Below are 18,439 nucleotides of genomic sequence, written 5' to 3' on the forward strand. Positions count from 1 at the left end.
ATTCTTCAGGCCAAAGGCAGGCCCTGTGCACCTGTGTAGAAAGAAAATGACACAAAAACAGGGTCACATGACCCAGGAGCGGAGCGCCAGAATAGGCAAAAGTCCCAAATAGGAGACAGGGAGAGGGGACAGGGAGAGGGGACCAGGAAAGGGATAGGGGCCGGGATCTTCCGATCCCGCTAGGGCAGGACCTGCCGCCGCATTGACTTTCGGCGAGACCGGCCAATTCCAGCGGCAGCCAGGGCTGGAAAATCCAGCCCAGGAAGAGGGCCTAAAAGAAGAGTCCCAGACAGGGGGCAGGGAGAGGGGACAGAGAGAGGTCCCAGGTAAGCAGAAAGAGGAACAAAGAAAGAGGCCCCAAGCAGGAAAAGGGCAGCAGTTGGCAGACCTTAAGTGAAAGAAGCCCTGGCAATTCAAGAGAGCTCAGGAAAAGCCCTGAACATCTAAGAAGGCAACAGAAGCTTGGTGATACCATGCTGCGGGCCCTTGGGGCAAGGTACCCCTTTGTAGCAGTAGTATCCTGCTCAGCAAGGCTGAAGAGCAGGAGTTCTGCTTGTCAGTTGGTGTTGGAGTGCAGCCTCAACAACCCAAGGAAACGGAGTCTCAAGAAACAGGATTGAAACCCTACAAGGTGGGCCGTCGTTGAGGCTGTCCAAGTTGGAGCGACTTGTGGGGAGAATTCCAAGGCAAGGTCTTCAAAGGTGAAGGTTGGAATCCCTCGTGAAAGAGACAGAGCTTCAACGAGATTGGTTGACTCACATTGTTTACTGAAATCTAGGTTGGTTGCTGAGAAATCCGTGGGATCTGTCTTGGTCACGTCTGCCATTTATTGTGCATTGTAGTGTGTTGGACCACAGTTGGTTTGTTAATGCACATGTACCTCATATTAACCCTGAATGCTAGAGTATACGCTAGATATTTAAATTGTTTTTACCTTTCTGCCCTTATATAGTAAAGTTTATTTTTGTTTGCTCAAAACCTGTGGTATCTTGTAGCTTTCTTCCCTTAGCAGGTGTCTTGAATCTCAAACTTTGTCCACTTTAAACAAAACGTTACTGGCCTCTAACCGGGATTGTACCAAAAAGTTGGCTGTCTAAAAGACATGGTACCCACAATTTTCAGGAGCTGTTTCCGCTCCTCACTAAGTTAAGGCAGAAGGAGCAGAGCAAGTGCAGCTCAGAGGGAATCTCTGACTCTTACTTCACACATTAGCTTCACAATAAATTTAAGCGCCACATTTCACGGAAAGATATACACTCACTGTTTCAGTAAAACATTGCGCTCAACATTGGACCTTTAGGTGCTGGGGGCTGGCAAGGTGAGTAAAGTCCTGCCTGGGGCTTGTTCAGCAAATAGCCTCAATGGAAAAAACACACATTAGTTGGCAAGTCGTTTGATATTTTACCTGGTATTGATGGGTCACCGGCTTCATTAACTCTATAGAGGTGGAGGTGCCAGTGCCTGGTGTGTCTCCAGACGCACATTTAGGAAAATATTGACCAACGTGCACGTAATGGTCTGAAAATAAGTCCCGGGAGATGGGGAGTGGAATACTTACAAGGATGATGGAGTTGGGAGAGGACTCATGCTGCTCCTGACCCCACACCATCAACTTTTAAAAGTTTTTTAAAAAACATTGTGTTCTGTCGAAGGGTCATGAGGACTCGAAACGTCAACTCTTTTCTTCTCCGCCGACGCTGCCAGACCTGCTGAGTTTTTCCAGGTAATTCTGTTTTTGTTTTGGAGTTCCAGCATCCGCAGTTTTTTTGTTTTTATATATATATTTTTAAAAAAATATATATTGATCCCCCACCCCAAACATCCCTCAGCACCTGCTCTGCTTACATCTGTCGAAATTCGGCAATGCCTCGGGGCCCATGTGGTTCATGACGGGCAAAGTAGCTTGGACAAAGGTGGAATCCATGACAACTCTCTAACAGGAAATACTGGGAGACCTTCAGTGTGACTGGGATTGCTAAATGATGAAATCTCCAAGGTATGAAATGAGTACATCTAGGGGGCAGGGTACTGACACTGTAAGCATCTGTTTTAAACAGTTGCCAGGGATGGTTGAAAAATGGTCCAACCCCATTTCAGGCTGGAGGCCAATCCGGTGTGCTTTGGGCACCGGGTGTTGGTTCCTGAAATAGGGCCTGGTTGTACCCATTTTATACCTATAAAACTGAGACAAGGCACTCAAATGTTGACCCCTTGATGCTCATCTAGTTATGAAGGAAGAGGAAAATAAGCAGCTGAAGTCAATGCTGGTAGGAGTCTTGCTTAGGAGTCTAAAGCTGTACTTGCATGGGCTCCTAAAATGCTATGATAAAACAATTCACTTTACATCACCAATATGCTAAATGCAGCCTAAATCCAGAATCCCAAGGGACACCGGGACAGAGCAAATTGGATGAGTCGGGGCGAGTCTTAACACTACAACTAGACTAGATAATTGCGATGTCAATGCAGAGTGAGAACCACTTATCAAAGACATTAAACTCGTGGCTCCAAACAGAATGACACCACTATTTCCAGGTTGAACAGAGATTAGCTAATTCTCCTGGATGTAAGTGATTGTGATTGATTTTACACTGATAATTTGTAATATAAAGCTCTCCCTCACTCGCTGCAATTTTCCAGAGGAATAATCAATTTGAAGAATCAATGTAAATATTCCTCCATTCACCATATTTTATTGGAGAAAGTACCCTGCTTTTATGGGGAGCAGTGCTGCAGTTTTAGTTACAAGTTCTGTTTGTTGTAGCTTGTCAAGACTGTTTTTAAATAGACTCAGTGGACATTTGCTATAAAATAGACTGCTGGCTGCGAGTTCTGCCACAAGTCCTCTCTCACGTCCAACTCATTGGCTGACAGATTGGTGTTAATATTTGGAATGTAAGTATCCCTTAGGATAATCCATTTGGTCGTTTTGTAGGCTAGACCTTGAGTATTGCTGAAAAATTAGACCTGCTGTCAAAGCTTTTTGACTTGCACTCATCAGGACAGATTTGCAAGAATGCCAAATTTCAAAGGGAGTAACAATTTATACCTTCTTTTCAAGCAGTATAAATTGTTGCTCCCTTTGAAAATTGGTATTTTTGAGTCTGTCCTGATGAGTGCAAGACAAAAAACTTCAACAGCATGTCTCTTTTTTTTTAACAATAATCCATTCTTATGTGCCTGCCGCAGGAATGGACAGCAGCCCACTAAAAAGTGTCAAACACTTCATTTTAAGACAACGTTCAAGGAATTACTGTGACTTTTCCATGGATAGTTCTCCATCATTCAAGAGAAAAGTGAAAACAGAGTTGCTCATGTGGTAAGGCTGTTCATCACTATTAGTGTAGGTGCACTTGTTTTTGTTAGGCAAGATATTCCTTTTGATACAGGCAGTTCCTCACTGTAGAAACATAAACATCATCTGTTCTTCCTCTATTAAACTCTGAAGTTATACTCACCAAGCTGTAACATCTGTTAAAATAATTATCATTTTAACAGATGCCACAAAATGATGTATGCCTGTTCTGCTTGATCATTAACAGCCTGCTAAGAGACCTACTTCCTCATTCTGTACCTTTGGAGAGCCATGCGGTTATAGTCCTAACAGCTGTGGCACCATAAATCCTTCAAAAGCTGGCTTAGAAGTCCCTCCATTCCATCATGACTGACCTTGAAATCTGTCAACAACTAGTACACAAATTAGTTGCTTATTATGAGCTCTTACAAGATGGCAGATGTGCATTAAGTCATGGATGCATTTAACTGTTTGCCTAACCCTAGGAAACACTCCTTCGCTTCACCTAAAGCATCTTGTGGATGAGATGCACACAACTACTGTAGATGCAAAGGAGACCAACTGGATTAAAGACAACTGTTAAAGAACTACAGCTGAAGGAAATTTTCCTGTTGTTGATCTTTTAGTCCCAAATGCTAGGAACATAGGAACAGGAGTAGGCCATTCGGCCTGTTGCCAAGCTCTGCCATTCAATTTAGTCATGGCTGATCATCTACCTCAGTGCCATTCTCCAACACTACCTCCACATCCCTTGATATCATTAGTCTCCAGAAGTCTATTGATTTCTTGAACATGCTCAATGATTGAGCTTCCACAGCCCTCTGGGGTAGAGAATTCCAAAGATTCGCCACCCTCTGAGTGAAGAAATTCCTCCTCATCGCAGTTCTCAATGGCCTGCCCCTTAATCTGGGACTGTGGCCCCTGGTTCTAGACTCACCAGCCAAGGGAAATGTCCTATCCACACCTACCCTGTCACGCCCTGTAAGAGTTTTGTAAGTTTCAATGAGATCACCTCTCATTCTTCAAAACTTTAAAGAACAAAGGCCCAGTTTTCTTCAGTCTCTCCTCATAAGACAATCCCGCAATCCCAGGGATTAACCTGGTGAAACTCCATAACAATCCCTCTGTTTACCCAATGTTGAGCTGGATATTTATTCATTAGTCATCAAATCTAGCAGTGACATTAGGGTGCCAATCGAATCAAAGTATCAGAGGCACTCATAGCAAGTTTTAGTCTGAAGTCCTCTGTCACAAATATTGATTAATAGAGCCCTCAACCATGCCCACTTCCCATTTCCCACATTTCTGCTCTCACCCCTTCCTCTCCCTCCTAGAACCATGATTGGGTTCCCCTTGTCTCCACCTTCAACTCTCCCGGCTTCCACATTCAATGGATCATCCTCCACCATCTTTGCCTCCTCCAGTAGTAAAGCCGTCTTCTCCTCCCCTTTAAGCATTCCAAAGGGGCCGTTCCCTACGTGACCTTGGTCCACTCCTCAATCAGGCCCAATGCCCCCTCCCCCTCTCACAGCACCTTCCAAGTCAGCTCAGGAGATACAACACCAGCCCTTTTATCTCCTCCCTGCCCATGTGCAAAGTCCCCAACACTCCTTTCAGGTTAAACAGCATTTACGTGTATTTCTTTCAATTTAGGATACTGCATTCGCTGCTCCCAATGCAGTCTCCTCTACACTGGGGGGGATCAAACGCAAATTGGGTGACTGTTTTGTTGAACACCTCCATTTTGGTGAACACCTCCATTTTGGTGAACACCTCCATTTAGGCCTGCAAGCGTGATCCTGAGCTTCCAATAGCCTGTCATTTTAATCCTCCTCTCTCCCTCTGACCTCAATATTCTTGGCCTCCCACACTGTTCCAATGAAATTCAATGTAAGCCTCACCTTTTCACTTGGCACTTTACAGCCTTCCAGACTCAACACCAAGTTCAACAATTTCAGATCATAATCTTTAGCTTTTCTCAGTTCTGCTGAAAGGTCACAGACCTGAAATGTTGGGCGGAATCATGCCAGATATGCACTAAGTGTGGTAGCGGGCAGGTAAAATGTTGTTTTACCCGCTGGCCGCAATGGAGGGTTTTCACGCCGCATCGTCCCAAACCCACTGCATTACTTATGCATTCCCGGGAAACATGCCATTTCCATGGCTGCTCTCATTCGCCTGTCACGTCATCACCTTGCCGCTTCATCATGCCAGGCACCATATTTAAAGTCCAGCCATGCGCACACATCTCAGTGCTTCCAGCCCAGATCTACTGCAGGGAAGATGTCCATAAGACATAAACATAGGAGCAGAAATTAGGCCATTTGGCCCATCGAGTCTGCTGATAAGTTTCTCAACCCCATTCTCCCGCCTTCTCCACGTAACCTTTGATCCCCTTACCAATCAAGAACGTATCTATCTCAGTCTTAAATACACACAATGACCTGGCCTCCACAGCCTTCTGTGGCAATGAATTCCACAGATTCACCACTCTCTGGCTAAAGAAGTTTCTCCTCATCTCTGTTCTAAAAGGTCTTCCCTTTACTCTGAGGCTGTACCCTCAGGTCCTAGTCTCTCCTACCAATGGAAACATCTTCCCCACATCCACTCTATCCAGGCCTTTCAGTATTCTGTAAGTTTCAATCAGATCCCCCCTCATCCTTCTAAACTTCATCGAGTATAGACCCAGGGTCCTCAAACGTTCCTCATATGTTAAGCCTTTCATTCCTGGAATCGTTCTCATGAACCTCCTTTGGACCCTCTCCAGGGCCAGCACATCCTTCTTGAGGTACAGGGCCCAAAATTGCTCACAATATTCTAAATGTGGTCTAACCAGAGCCTTATAAAGCCTCAGCAGCACAACCCTGCTTTTATATTCTAGTCCTCTTGAAATAAATGCCAACATTGCATTTGCCTTCCTAAATACCGACTCAACCTGCAAGAATCCTGGACTAGGACTCCCAAGTCCCTTTGCACTCCAGATTTCTGAATTCTCTCCCCATTAGTCTATGCCTCTATTCTTCCTACCAAAGTGGATGACCTCACACTTCCCCACGTTGTATTCCATCTGCCACTTCTTCGCCCATTCTCCTAATCTGTCCAAATCCTTCTGCAGTGTCCCCGCCTCCTCAATACTACTTGTCCCTCCACCTATCTTTATATCATCTGCAAACTTAGTCAGGATGCCCTCAGTTCCTTCATCTAGATCATTAATGTATAAAGTGAAAAGTTGTGGTCCCAACACTGACTCCTGCAGAACCCCACTAGTCACTGGCCGCCATCCTGAGAAGGACCCCCTTATCCCCACTATCTGCCTCCTGCCAGACAGTCAATCTTCTATCCATGCTATACCTTGCCTCTAACACCATGGGCTCTTATCTTACTGAGCAGCCTCCTGTGCGGCACCTTGTCAAAGGCCTTCTGGAAGTCCAAGTAGATAACATCCATTGGCTCTCCTTTGTCTAACCTACTCGTTACCTCCTCAAAGAATTCTAACAGATTTGTCAGGCATGACCTCCCCTTGATGAAACCATGCTGACTTTGCCTGATTTTACCATGCACTTCCAAGTATTCTGAAATCTCATCCTTAATAATGAACTCTAAAATCTTACCAACAACCGAGATCAGGCTAATCGGCCTGTAATTTCCCGTCTTTTGCCTCACTCCCTTCTTAAACAGGGGGGTTACATTAGCGATTTTCCAGTCCTCTGGGACCCTCTCTGACTCCAGTAATTCCTGAAAGATCGCCACTAACACCTCCACTATCTCTTCAGCTATCTCCTTCAGAACTCTGGGGCGTAATCCATCTGGCCCAGGTGATTTATCCACCTTCAGACCTTTCAGTTTTCCTAGCACCTTCTCCTTGGTAATGGCCACCATACTCACCTCTGCCCCCCGACTCTCTTGAACTTTGGGGATGTTACTCATGTCTTCCACCGTGAAGACTGATGCAAAGTACCTATTCAGTTCCTCCGCCATTTCTTTGCTCCCTACTACTACTTCTCCAGTGTCATTTTCCAGCGGCCCAATGTCCACTTTTGCCTCTCTCTTACCCTTTATATATCGAAAAAAAACTCTTGCAATCTTCTTTTATATTACTGGCTAGTTTACCCTCATATTTAATCTTCTCCCTCCTTATTTCTTTTTTAGTTGTCCTCTGTTGGTCTTTGTAGGCTTCCCAATCCCTTGGTTTCCCACTGCTCTTCGCCGCATTGTATGCTTTCTCTTTAGCTTTTATGCTGTCTCTGACTTCCCTTGTCAGCCATGGTTGCCTCATCCTCCCTTTAGTATGCTTCTTCTTCCTAGGGATGAATTTTTGCTGTGTCTCCCAAGTTACTCCCAGAAACTCCTGCCATTGCTGTTCCACTGTCTTTCCTGCTAGGCTCATCTCCCAGTCAATTCTAGCCAGCTCCTCCCTCAGGCCTCTGTAGTTGCCTTTATTCAACTGTAATACCGTTACATCTGATTCCAGCTTTTTCCTCTCAAATTGCAGGGTAAATTCTATCATATTATGGTCACTTCCTCCTAAGGGGTCCTTCACCCTAAGCTCCCTTATCAAATCTGCCTGTCCATAAAAGGCAAAAAGACTACAGCCCCCAGGTTTAATGATATGTCACGGGAACGCCATTCGGTGCAATGAAGGTCTGCCGTGATGTCCTCAAGCCCTGCTTTGGCTGTAGGATGGGCAGTGGCATCACCAATCCAGCATGGCAAGTGGTGGCAGCAGTGGTCAGTGCCAGTGCTGCACAGAAGAGGTTGGAAATCCAATGCAGACAGAGGGTAAATGATCTCATCTGTGCCGCCAGGGTAAGGCAACCGTCTCATCGCTCTAAACTCACACACTCAAGGCCATCACACACTCACTGGCATCTCACTCACTGCCAGCTCAAGGGACATCACTGCCCATTCTCACACACACCCTCACGTGTCCACCAATGCAAAACCTCACACATGAGGAGTGGCTATTTGGAAAGAATACACTTCCTACAAGCCAATACTCAGAAATATTTATTTCCAGGAACATGATGCTATCCGAATAATATCATCCATTCTCGGGCTCCAGTGCTTCAGTGCAAAAATCAAGGCTGCCGCTCCACTGCAGTACCGAGGGAATGCTGCCCTGCCGCAGGTACTGTCTCTCGGGTGGGACTCTAAACCAAAGTTCTGCCTGCTCTCTCAGGTGGATGTAAAAAAGTCCCGTGGCACTATTTGGAAGAAGAGCTGGGGAGTAACCCAGCCAATATTTATCACTGAATCGAAACGTTGCTGTTTGCAAAATACTGCGCAAGCTGGCTACCACGCTTCCCACATTGTAACAGCCAGATGGTAGCCGGGGTGCCAGGGTTCACTTGGAAACCTTGCCGTGTAGTGTGGCCGCACCCCACTGCTGGTATTTTATCAGTGGCGTTGGGTGGAGACCCTGAAGCGGAAATTAATTGGCCACTTAAAGGCTTCAATTGACCCAAGGGCGGGCAGGCTGCCTGACACCAACCCTGAAGCTCGTAACGTTCCAGTGGAGACGGGTAGGCAATGGGCAGAGCCTGCCACCTGATTTTTACACCGCCTCTGCCTGCCAGCCCACTCGTTGGGAGAGGCAGTGGGGGGGAGGGGGGGCATCAAAATCCAACCGTAGGATAAAGAAGTGGCCAATACCGTTTATTTCAACTGAAATTGTTCCTGGAAAGGATTCATTCGGGCCTGTTTTCTGAGGTGAACTCCATCGCAGTCCATTTGTAAATATTGCTGTGGCGTTACGTTCACAGTAATGGAGGCAGTCATTTCCAGAAACTTCTATCCCTTGGCACAACTCAGAGCAAAATCCCTTCTCTTCAGTCATCATGAAATACTCTACATAGTTTTCAGTCATGCGAGCAGCCTACTTGGTTCTCAGGTCAGGTACTGAGAGGATTTTAAATTACTTGCTCAGTCAACCCAACATTCCTTGAAGATTTCCGTGAAGCCGTTGGTAAAAGTCTGGTGACATCTCCCTCAGTTGACAATCGCAGTCTGCACTAAAGTTGGCAAGGTCTCTTTCTTATTTCCCTGATATCTAATTGAAAAAGCCAATGTAAAAGATCGATACTCGTACAGTTTCAGCGGATGTGCTTCAAACAGTCAACTGAGGCAAAAAAATTGTCAGCCCTGGTTCAGGCAGAGTTAAGGAGGAGACACATTCCAACGTCAAAAAGACGTGGAAAGGAAGTATGCAGGTATCCAGCTGATCAAAACCAGCCCTGCCATACAAAAAAAAAACCTCCACATGTACATCTGCTTTAATTTATGCAACAAATATGTTTCATATGTTGTAATCAGACGGTTGTCTGGTCAGCAGCTGCCGGCAGCAGCTGGGAGAACTATGTTCTGGAACTGAACTATTTTGAGTCATATACAAGTGCATAAACTCGGCTAAATGTGATTTCTAAAGGCTCCTGCAAAAATTAACTAGCGTTGACTCTGACTCTACCATAGAAAACATAAAAAATAGGAGCAGGAGTATATCATTCAGCCCTTTGAGCCTGCTCCGCCATTCAATATGATCATGGCTGATCCTGTAGATCAACGCCGTACTCTCACTCTCCCCCCATCCCCTTGACACTTTTAGAGTCCAGAAATCTATCTATTTCCTTCTTGACTTGGCCCCCCAGAGCCTTCTGTGATAGAGAATTCTATAGGTTCCCCACCCTCTGAGTGAAGAAGTTTCTCCTCACTTCAGTCCTAAATGGCCTACCCCGTATCCTAAGACTGACCCGTTGTTGTAGACCCTCCCCCAGTCAGAGGAAACGCCACCCCTGCATCCAGTCTGTCCATCCCTCTCAGAATTGCATATGTTTCAATGAGATCCCCTCTCATTCTTCTAAACTCCAGTGAATACAGGCCGACTCGAACCAAACTCTCCTCCTACGACAAGCCTGCCATCCCAGGAATCAGTCTGGTGAACCTTCGCTGCACTCCCTCTATCCTTTCTTAGGTAAGAAGACCAAAACTGCACACAATACTCCAGGTGTGTCTCACCAAGGCCCTGTATAACTGCAGTAAGACATCCCTACTCAGTTGATATTTCTGACTGCACCTACAGACATACTGGCTGAAAATTAAAAACTATATAATTTTTCAACTGTATCTGTGTGGTGCTAGCTCTTTAGTGCAGCTGGTGTTTTACAGCTCATCTTATCATTTGCAACCAGACAGGCAGCCTAAACTAAGTTTTGAGATGCAAACTGAAGCCTCTTATTAGGGAGCAAATTAAAACACAATCATGTTACAATTGACTATTCTCCACAATGTTCTGTTCATTTCTCGGTCATTATTATTCAAATTTTCATCAGAAGCACATGGGGATATTGCTTTTTTTAATAGGACTTTCTGCAGAATCTATTAAAAAGACTTTGAGAAGCATGAAAATGTCTGAGCTTACAAGTAGGGCTGCATTATTTATTGACGTTTACTATGTTCTACTAATAATAATAAGCTAGAACTAGAGGGGAACAGTTTCAAGATCAGAGATTTCCCATTTACGACAGAAATGAGGAGGAACCTCTTCTCTAAGAGGGTCATTGGCCTTTGGAATTCCCTTCCACAGACAGCAGTGGAGGCTGAGTCACTGAATGTATTCAAGGCTGAGTTGGGCAGATTGCTGATCGACAAGGGAGCGGAAGCTTATGGAGGGCAGACAGGAAAGTGGAGTTGAGACCACAATCAGGTCAGCCATGATCTTATTGACTGGTGCAGCAGGTCTGGGGGGCTGAATGGCCCACTCCAGCTCCTGTTTCTTTTGTTCTTATGAACTCTTGATCACCGTTCACTCTTTATAATTCTTGTACCTGCTACAAGGACCTTCATTCACCACAAAGGTTAAAAAAAAATAATAAAATAAAAATAATCATTGCCCAATCTTGGGCTCAGGGCAATGACTCTAGGATTAAAGGCCCCCTTAACTATCAAATGAACTAACCGGGTGGTGCAAGGATTGGGAATTGCCTCAAAACTGCCATTAAAATCGGGGAGGCTCAGGATGCCAGAATTAGATTAACGCATGGAGGGTGGTAGGGGTAGAGGAGATCACAGAGATGGAGGGGGGGTGGTGATGAAGTCATTGAGGGGCACAATAAAAAGGATAAGAATTGTAAAATCAAAGTGCTGTAAAACCAATGCAGGTCAACAAGGACAGGGGTGAGTAAACAGGACTTGTGCGAGTTGGAGAACGGACATGCTTCAAGAATTTAGATTTTCAACCACCACCTCGCAATGTAAATGTATTGTTATTTAAATCGACAAAATAAATACTAACATTAAAATTGAAATGGAATTTACTAAGGAGGGAGACACCTTTTTTAAGCTCTGCATAATCATTCACAGTGACACCCCCCCACCCCCAATCCTTTGTACCCTCTGTTGCAATGTGAGCTGCTCCCCAACAATTTACTTCCATACTCAACATAAGCATTCAGTTTCTGTAAGCAAGCTCACACTCCATATGAACCAAAACTTGATTTGATTTTTGAAGTACGTGAGGTAACATGCATCAATGCAAAGAATTGGTCAATATGGGATACGCCTTGGAAATATTATGGGCCTGTCCACTGTGTCCTTCAGGTCCCTTGGAATCACTGGTAACCATGGTGACAGGCTAGATAGCTCAGGCCAGAAACCCCTCAACAAATTTATTGTGCTTGGTAAAACTATACAGCAGCAAGAATAAATCAGCAGGTAAGCATGTAATAAAATAATACAATGAATATTGATATCTATTAATGAACTTGGCTTGGGTATAGGGACTGCTATTTTAAAGTGGGGAAAGGTGGTGTAGCCTAATGTCACTGGACTAATAATCCAGAAGCCCTGACTAGCAGTCTGGGGACATATGCTTGAAACCCACCACGGCACTTGGCCAAAGTCTGCAGGCGAAAGAGAAATTGGAAACGTAGTGAGGAGGACATTTGTGGACTTATAAAATGTGCTAATATATAGTGGATAATATTTAATGCAGAGAAGTGTGAAGTAATGCATTCTGGAAAGAAGAACAAGGAGAGGCAATATAAACCAAGTGGTACAATTTTCAAGACAGTGCAAGTACAGCAAGTAATTAGGAAGGGAAATGGAATGTTGGCCTTTATTGCAAGGGGGATGGAGTATTAAAGCAGGGAAGCCTTGCTACATCAGTACAGGGCATTGGTGAGACCACACCTCACTTAAGGAAGGTCTCCTTACTTGAGGAAGGAAATACTTGTTTTGAAGGCAGTTCAGAGAAGGTTCACCAAGCTGATTCCTGGGATAAAGGGGTTGTTTTTTGAGGAAAGGTTGAGCAGGTTGGGCCTGTGCTCATTGGAGTTTAGACGAATGAGCGGTGATCTTATTGAAGCACATAAGATCCTGAGGGGACTTGACAGCATAGATGCTCAGAGTATGTTTCCACTTCTGGGGGAATCTAGAACCAGGGGTCACAGTTAAAGATAAGGGATCGCCCAATTAAGATGGAAATGAGGAGGAATTTCTTCTCTCAAGGGGTCGTTTTTTTCTTCCACAAATAGTAGTGCTGGCTAGGTCATTGAATACAGTCAAGATGAAGTTGGACAGATTTTTGATCAACAAGGGGACAAGGGAGTCAAAGGTTAAAAAGTAACATTAAGACCACAAACAAATCAGCCATGATCTTATTGAATGGCAGAGCAGGCTCGATGGGCTGAATGGCCTACTCCTGCTCCTATTCCTTATGATCTTATGAACAGAAACACCACACTTTAGGAAGGATGTCAATAAGGCCTTTGAAGGGGAGCAAGGAAAGATTTACTAGAGTAGTACCAGGGATGAGGGATTTCAGGAATGGTAAGAATCTAGAGAAGCTGCAATTGGTTTCCTTGCTACAGAGAAGGTGTAAATTTAATTGAGGTGTTCTAATTATGAAGGATTTTGATGGGGTAAATAAGGAAAAAATGTTTTCATTGGCAGGAGATACACTAAACCAGAGTTTTAAAAGAATCAAAGGGGAGAGGAGGAGGATTTTTTTTAACACAGCAAGTTGCTATCTCTAAAATGTACTGCCTGAAAGATTGGCAGAAGCAGATTCAATTTTAACTTTGGAAAATGAATTGGATAAATACAAATAAAGGAAACATTTACAGGGTTATCAGGAAAGAATGAGGCAGTGAGACTAATTGGTGAGTTTTCAAAGAGCCAGCATAGAAACGAAGGGCTGAATGACCTCCTTCTATGTTGTATGAATAAATGAAAAGTTCCAAAGTCTCAGTAGCTCTCTTCAGTAATTTTTAAACATGAATCTTACACTAGAAATGAACTTCACAATTTCCAGAAAGCCACGGAGAAATGGGAAAACTGATACAGGGGTACCAGCTGCATTATATGTCTCTTTTCTACCATGTTCAAACTGCCACAGTGAAGTTAATGAAGTCATGGGTAATCAAGAACTGTCCCATTTCAATTTACTCCTTGCAGTGATAGCCCAGGGAGACAAATTATTCTGATGTAAACAATTTCAACAAACGCAGCCTAGCCAGAAGAGGATTTGCTTCAATTAGGTTTGGATCAGCCTGATGGGGCAACCATTAAAGAGGATAGTGCCAACTCCATCTCAAGCAGCAACCTCACATAGATGGTCAAAAGTAACATTCAAACCATCTTCCCCTGACAGGAAAACTGCCTACAAGGGTAGGTACAGCAGTGTGGAGATAATGTCACTGGACTGGTAATCCAAATACCTAGATAATGACGTGAAGACACGAGTTCAAAGCTGGGTAAATTTAAATTCAATTAAAGAAATTTGTAATAAAAATCTACTTTCAGTAATGGTGACCATGAAACTACCAGATTGTTACAAAAACCCATCTGGTTCACTAATGTCCTTTCGGGAAGGAAATCTGCCATCCTTAACTGGTCTGGCCTATACGTGACTCCAGATCCACAGCAATGTCATTGACTCTTAAACGTCCTCTGAAATGGCCGAGCAGCCACGCAGTTGTATTCAAGAAGGCAGCTCAGCACCACTTTCTCAAGGGCAACTAGGGATAAGTAATAAATACTGACCTTGCTAACGATGTCTAGAACCCCCAACAACAGCAGCTTATAATTATTTACACATCACCTCTAGCATAATGAAATGGATCAAGACGCTTTACAGGAACGTTATAAAACAAAGTATGAGACCGAGCCGCATAAGAAGGTATTAGATCAGATGACCAAAAGCTTGGTCAAAGAGGTAGGTTTTAAGGAGTGTCTTAAAGGAGAAAAGTGAGGTAAAGATGCGGAGAGGTGTAGGGAGGGGATTCCAGAGCTTGGGGCTAGGCAGCTGAAAGCACAGCCACCGATGGTGGAGCGATTAAAATCAGCCAGAGTTAGAGAAGCATAGACATCTCGGGGTCTGTGGGGCTGGAGGTGATTACAGAGACAGCAATGGGTGAGGCCGTGGAGGGATTTGAAAACAAGGGTGAGAATTTTAATATCAAGATGTTTCTTGACCAGGGATATATGAATAAATAAAAATAAATCAATATTAACACAGGCAAGCATGACAAAAATGGGGATAGCTTTGTCTATGGCTTACGATTTTCCTCTCTCTAAACTTTAAATATTTATTTTAAGGAATATTTCATCCTTCAAAATGCTTTCTGCAACTATCTATAGGAGAATATCTGTTGTTTGTTCAGCTATCCATGACACACATCAAAATGCAGTTTATTGCAAACAAACATTTGTGCCTGAGAAATAATTAAGAGCAAAGTGTGAGAAATGATTACAATAAAGTGTGAGAAATGATTACAATATCACCAGGCTACTAATTGAACACTTACTATAACATAAGCAGCATCTAGCAAACACCATTAGTGACCATTGACATGCTCTGTTTAATGGGTAACAGAGCTTGATGGTCATTGTTTCATATTCCTGTCTCTCAGACTGAATTAGCCAAGGCATGGCATTTTTTTAAGAGGTTCTATATGTTAGTAGAATGAGAGAAAGACAATATGTGAGCCTTTGGCTTCTGAGAGCTCAGTATCTGCAATGGGGTACAACTTTAAGGAGTCATATAAGATGTCAGAATAACCAAGGCAAAGGCGATATAGCTTTAAGAAATCATGGTTCCTGATTAAATGTAATTAAAGTCAATGAGAATAAAATGCAAGGAAACAGTTCGGTTGACAAGATAGGAAATGAGAGTGGGAGGGTGTAGGCTATAAAATAATCCCTGTTACTGTCTTGTTTAGTACTCTATATACAACTGCCACTGATGAATAAATATGACTTGCTTTAGACTGCATGTCTAATTGAACACTGGATCCGGCTTCAGTCTGTTCAGATGGGTATACAAGTTAGGTATTTTTGATTGATTAGTTATCATATTGAGTTAGCCACAACAAGAAAACAAAGACTTCCATTTATATAGCCTCTTTCATGACCTCAAGATGTTCCAAACACACTTTACAACCAATGAAGTATTTTTGAAGTGTGGTTACTGTTGTGGTGTAGAAAATGTGACAGCCAATTTGTGCACAGCAAACTCCCACAAGCAGCAATCTGATAATGACCAGATAATCTGCTAAGGGATAAGTATTGGCCAGGACACCAAGGATAACTCCCCTGCCCTCCTTCGAAATAATGCCAGGGGGTCTTTTACATTTACCTGAAAGGGCAGACTGGGCCTCGGTTTAAAGTCTCGTCCAAAAGACATGGAAACAAGTTACAGATCTGCACCTTCGACATGCATGTAATTCTAAAAAAGTGTGTAACCAATAGTGAATAAGTGCTTTCCAGAGGCTCTGATATGAAAAATCTGTACATCGACTCAAACTGAGGAATTCAACTGATACCCTTTTCATGTTTCCAAGCTGCTCTGCTATTTGGACTGATTTCAGTGATTCATTTGTTTCCGCCTGTAAGTGGCTTCATCTATGAATCACAGATGGTGGTTTGGTCTCTGACACAAACGATGATTAATCATCTTCTGGAAGGACACGGGTGCAAAGTGGAAATGCTGTGGAAATCCAGAGATGGATCCATTGTTTGACCAGAAGGTGTTATCTACAGTTTCTTCATGCACAAGTTTCTTTCCAGTTTTGAGGAAGTAAAGGCTTGTCTAGGGGAGCTGCATTTGTGTCAATCATGGGAACTAGAACTATTGTCTGTTATCCCCTTTGAAGAGGGCAATTACATTCTGCACAACGTTTTGCACATTTCTAATTTCACCTTGTACTTGTGGACAGATTGCTGGCAGAAGCCCACTTTGAAACTGGTCACACTATTTGATATAAAGAGAATACATTTATTGGAGCCTTCTGAAGTTTCAGGATGTCCCAAAGGCTTTTGCAGCAAACAAACTACTTTTGAAGTGGGGGAACAAAGTCAGTATGGGCAGAATTTTCTGCCTGTCGGTGTGGCGGGGGTGGGGGGAGGCTGAGCAGGAGTAGGCGTGGAGCCGATCGGCTGCGCGCCGCCATTTTATGTTGGCGGGCCAATTAAGACCCGCCCAGCGTGACGCATGGCCGGTAGCGCTCAGTGCTACCTGTGGCAGGTGGCGGGGGGGGTGGGGGGAGGTGGGGTGGGGGGTGGGGGTGGGTAGGAGGGAGAGTCAGGGCCTGTGCTCTTTCACGTGGAAATCTCCCTGAGGCACGGAGCTGCCTCAGGGAAATGAAGTTCATACTGAAGGTTTTAAGTAGGAAAGATAAAAATTATTTCGACATGTCCCCTCACGTGACAGTGTCCCCTGAGCTGGGAGATGTTTATGAACTGTGAAAAAAAATCTATTTAATAAAACTTTCAGGAAGCCTCATCCTGCCCGTGGATGAGGTTTCATGATAAATGCGAAGGCCGCCTGGACTCTAAACCTGCCCGCCAACCTTAAGGTTGGATGGGCAGCATTGATAAGCGCTTCAATTGGTTTTTTAATGGCCTTAACAGGCCTTTGACAGTTTCGGCAGGCGCGCAAACACCTCCAGCACGCACCCACCGAACAAACGATCTGAGTGACGCACGGCGATGTCAGGAGGCACGTCCAACGTGACCATGCGTCATTTTACACATCAGTGTGTCAGGCCCACCCCTGCCCGCCGACGTGAAAATTCGGGCCTACGACTCTGACGGTGGCCATTTCGCCCGTTGGGTCCATGCTGGATCTCCGTGGAGAATCTGGTCAGTCCTATTTTCCCCCATTCAACCCCGTAGCCTCTAACGGCATTTATTTCCCTCAAGTGCCCATCCAATTGCTTTTTGAAATCATTGATTGTCTCCACTTCCACCACCCTCATGGGTGGCGAGTTCCAGCCTCATGATCACTCACTGGGCAAGGAAATTCTTCCGCACATCCCCCTGCATCTTTTGCCCAAATCTGTGTACCCCTCCCCGCCACCCCCTCAAGTCCTTAACGCAATCAACCAATGGGAGCTGCTTGACTTTGTCTATCTTAATCTCGTATACGTCTATCTCCTCAGTGCCATAATGCGGGAAAGAGAGGCGGTCAATCAGTGCACAGCAGGATCCCACAGACAGAAAGGAGATAAATAACCACATCGTCTGCTTTGGTGATGTTGGTTAAAGGATAAATCTTGGTCAGGGCGCCTTGTTCTACCATCGATTCATGTAAAAAGATTTCCTCTTCCGATTTGGAATTAAATGGATCCTCGGGTTTGTCACACTGCACTCTTGCAGGGTTTTAGTTTTATTTCCCCACTGAGTACGGTTCCTCATCATAATTTTTAAAAGAATTAACTGAATTCTGTTTTCTCTAAATCAAAAAAATTCACCGTAGTCTTTTTGACCAGAGCGGCACGGTACAAACTGGCAGGGATGGCATCAAATCAGCCGTAGACGCTGACTTCTGGCAGATGCCCGTAATGCCACCGTTAGCACTGTCATCAAGATGGCGTCTGGCGCAAGCCACGCCAGAAGAGAGCCAACACCATTTTGGTGGGAGGCTTGAGTAAACGTGCTCACTGTGGATTAGGATAGATAAAAACTACATGCAGTTCATGAAGCGAGGAGTGCATTAAATGCTTCAATCCCAGGCAGGAGCTGTGCTACGGATTTGCACTTTTTAACCTTCTGAACAGACAAAGAGAATTTGTTGCAGGTGGTTTCGCCAACCCCTGCCCCCGCAGCCCCCCACCCCCCCCCCCCCCACCCCCCCCACCCCCCACCCCC

The 18,439-nt window shown here is 44.5% G+C and overlaps 1 protein-coding gene across 1 annotated transcript in view; it reads right to left on the reverse strand.

Annotated features, from left to right (window-relative positions):
• acad11 (acyl-CoA dehydrogenase family, member 11) overlaps positions 1–18,439 on the reverse strand; it is a 156,044-nt gene that overhangs the window by 13,315 nt on the left and 124,290 nt on the right. The gene's annotated exons all lie outside the window — the stretch shown is intronic.

The sequence above is a fragment of the Carcharodon carcharias genome, chromosome 3 (genome assembly GCF_017639515.1).
Source record: "Carcharodon carcharias isolate sCarCar2 chromosome 3, sCarCar2.pri, whole genome shotgun sequence".
Classification (NCBI taxonomy): Eukaryota; Metazoa; Chordata; class Chondrichthyes; order Lamniformes; family Lamnidae; genus Carcharodon; species Carcharodon carcharias.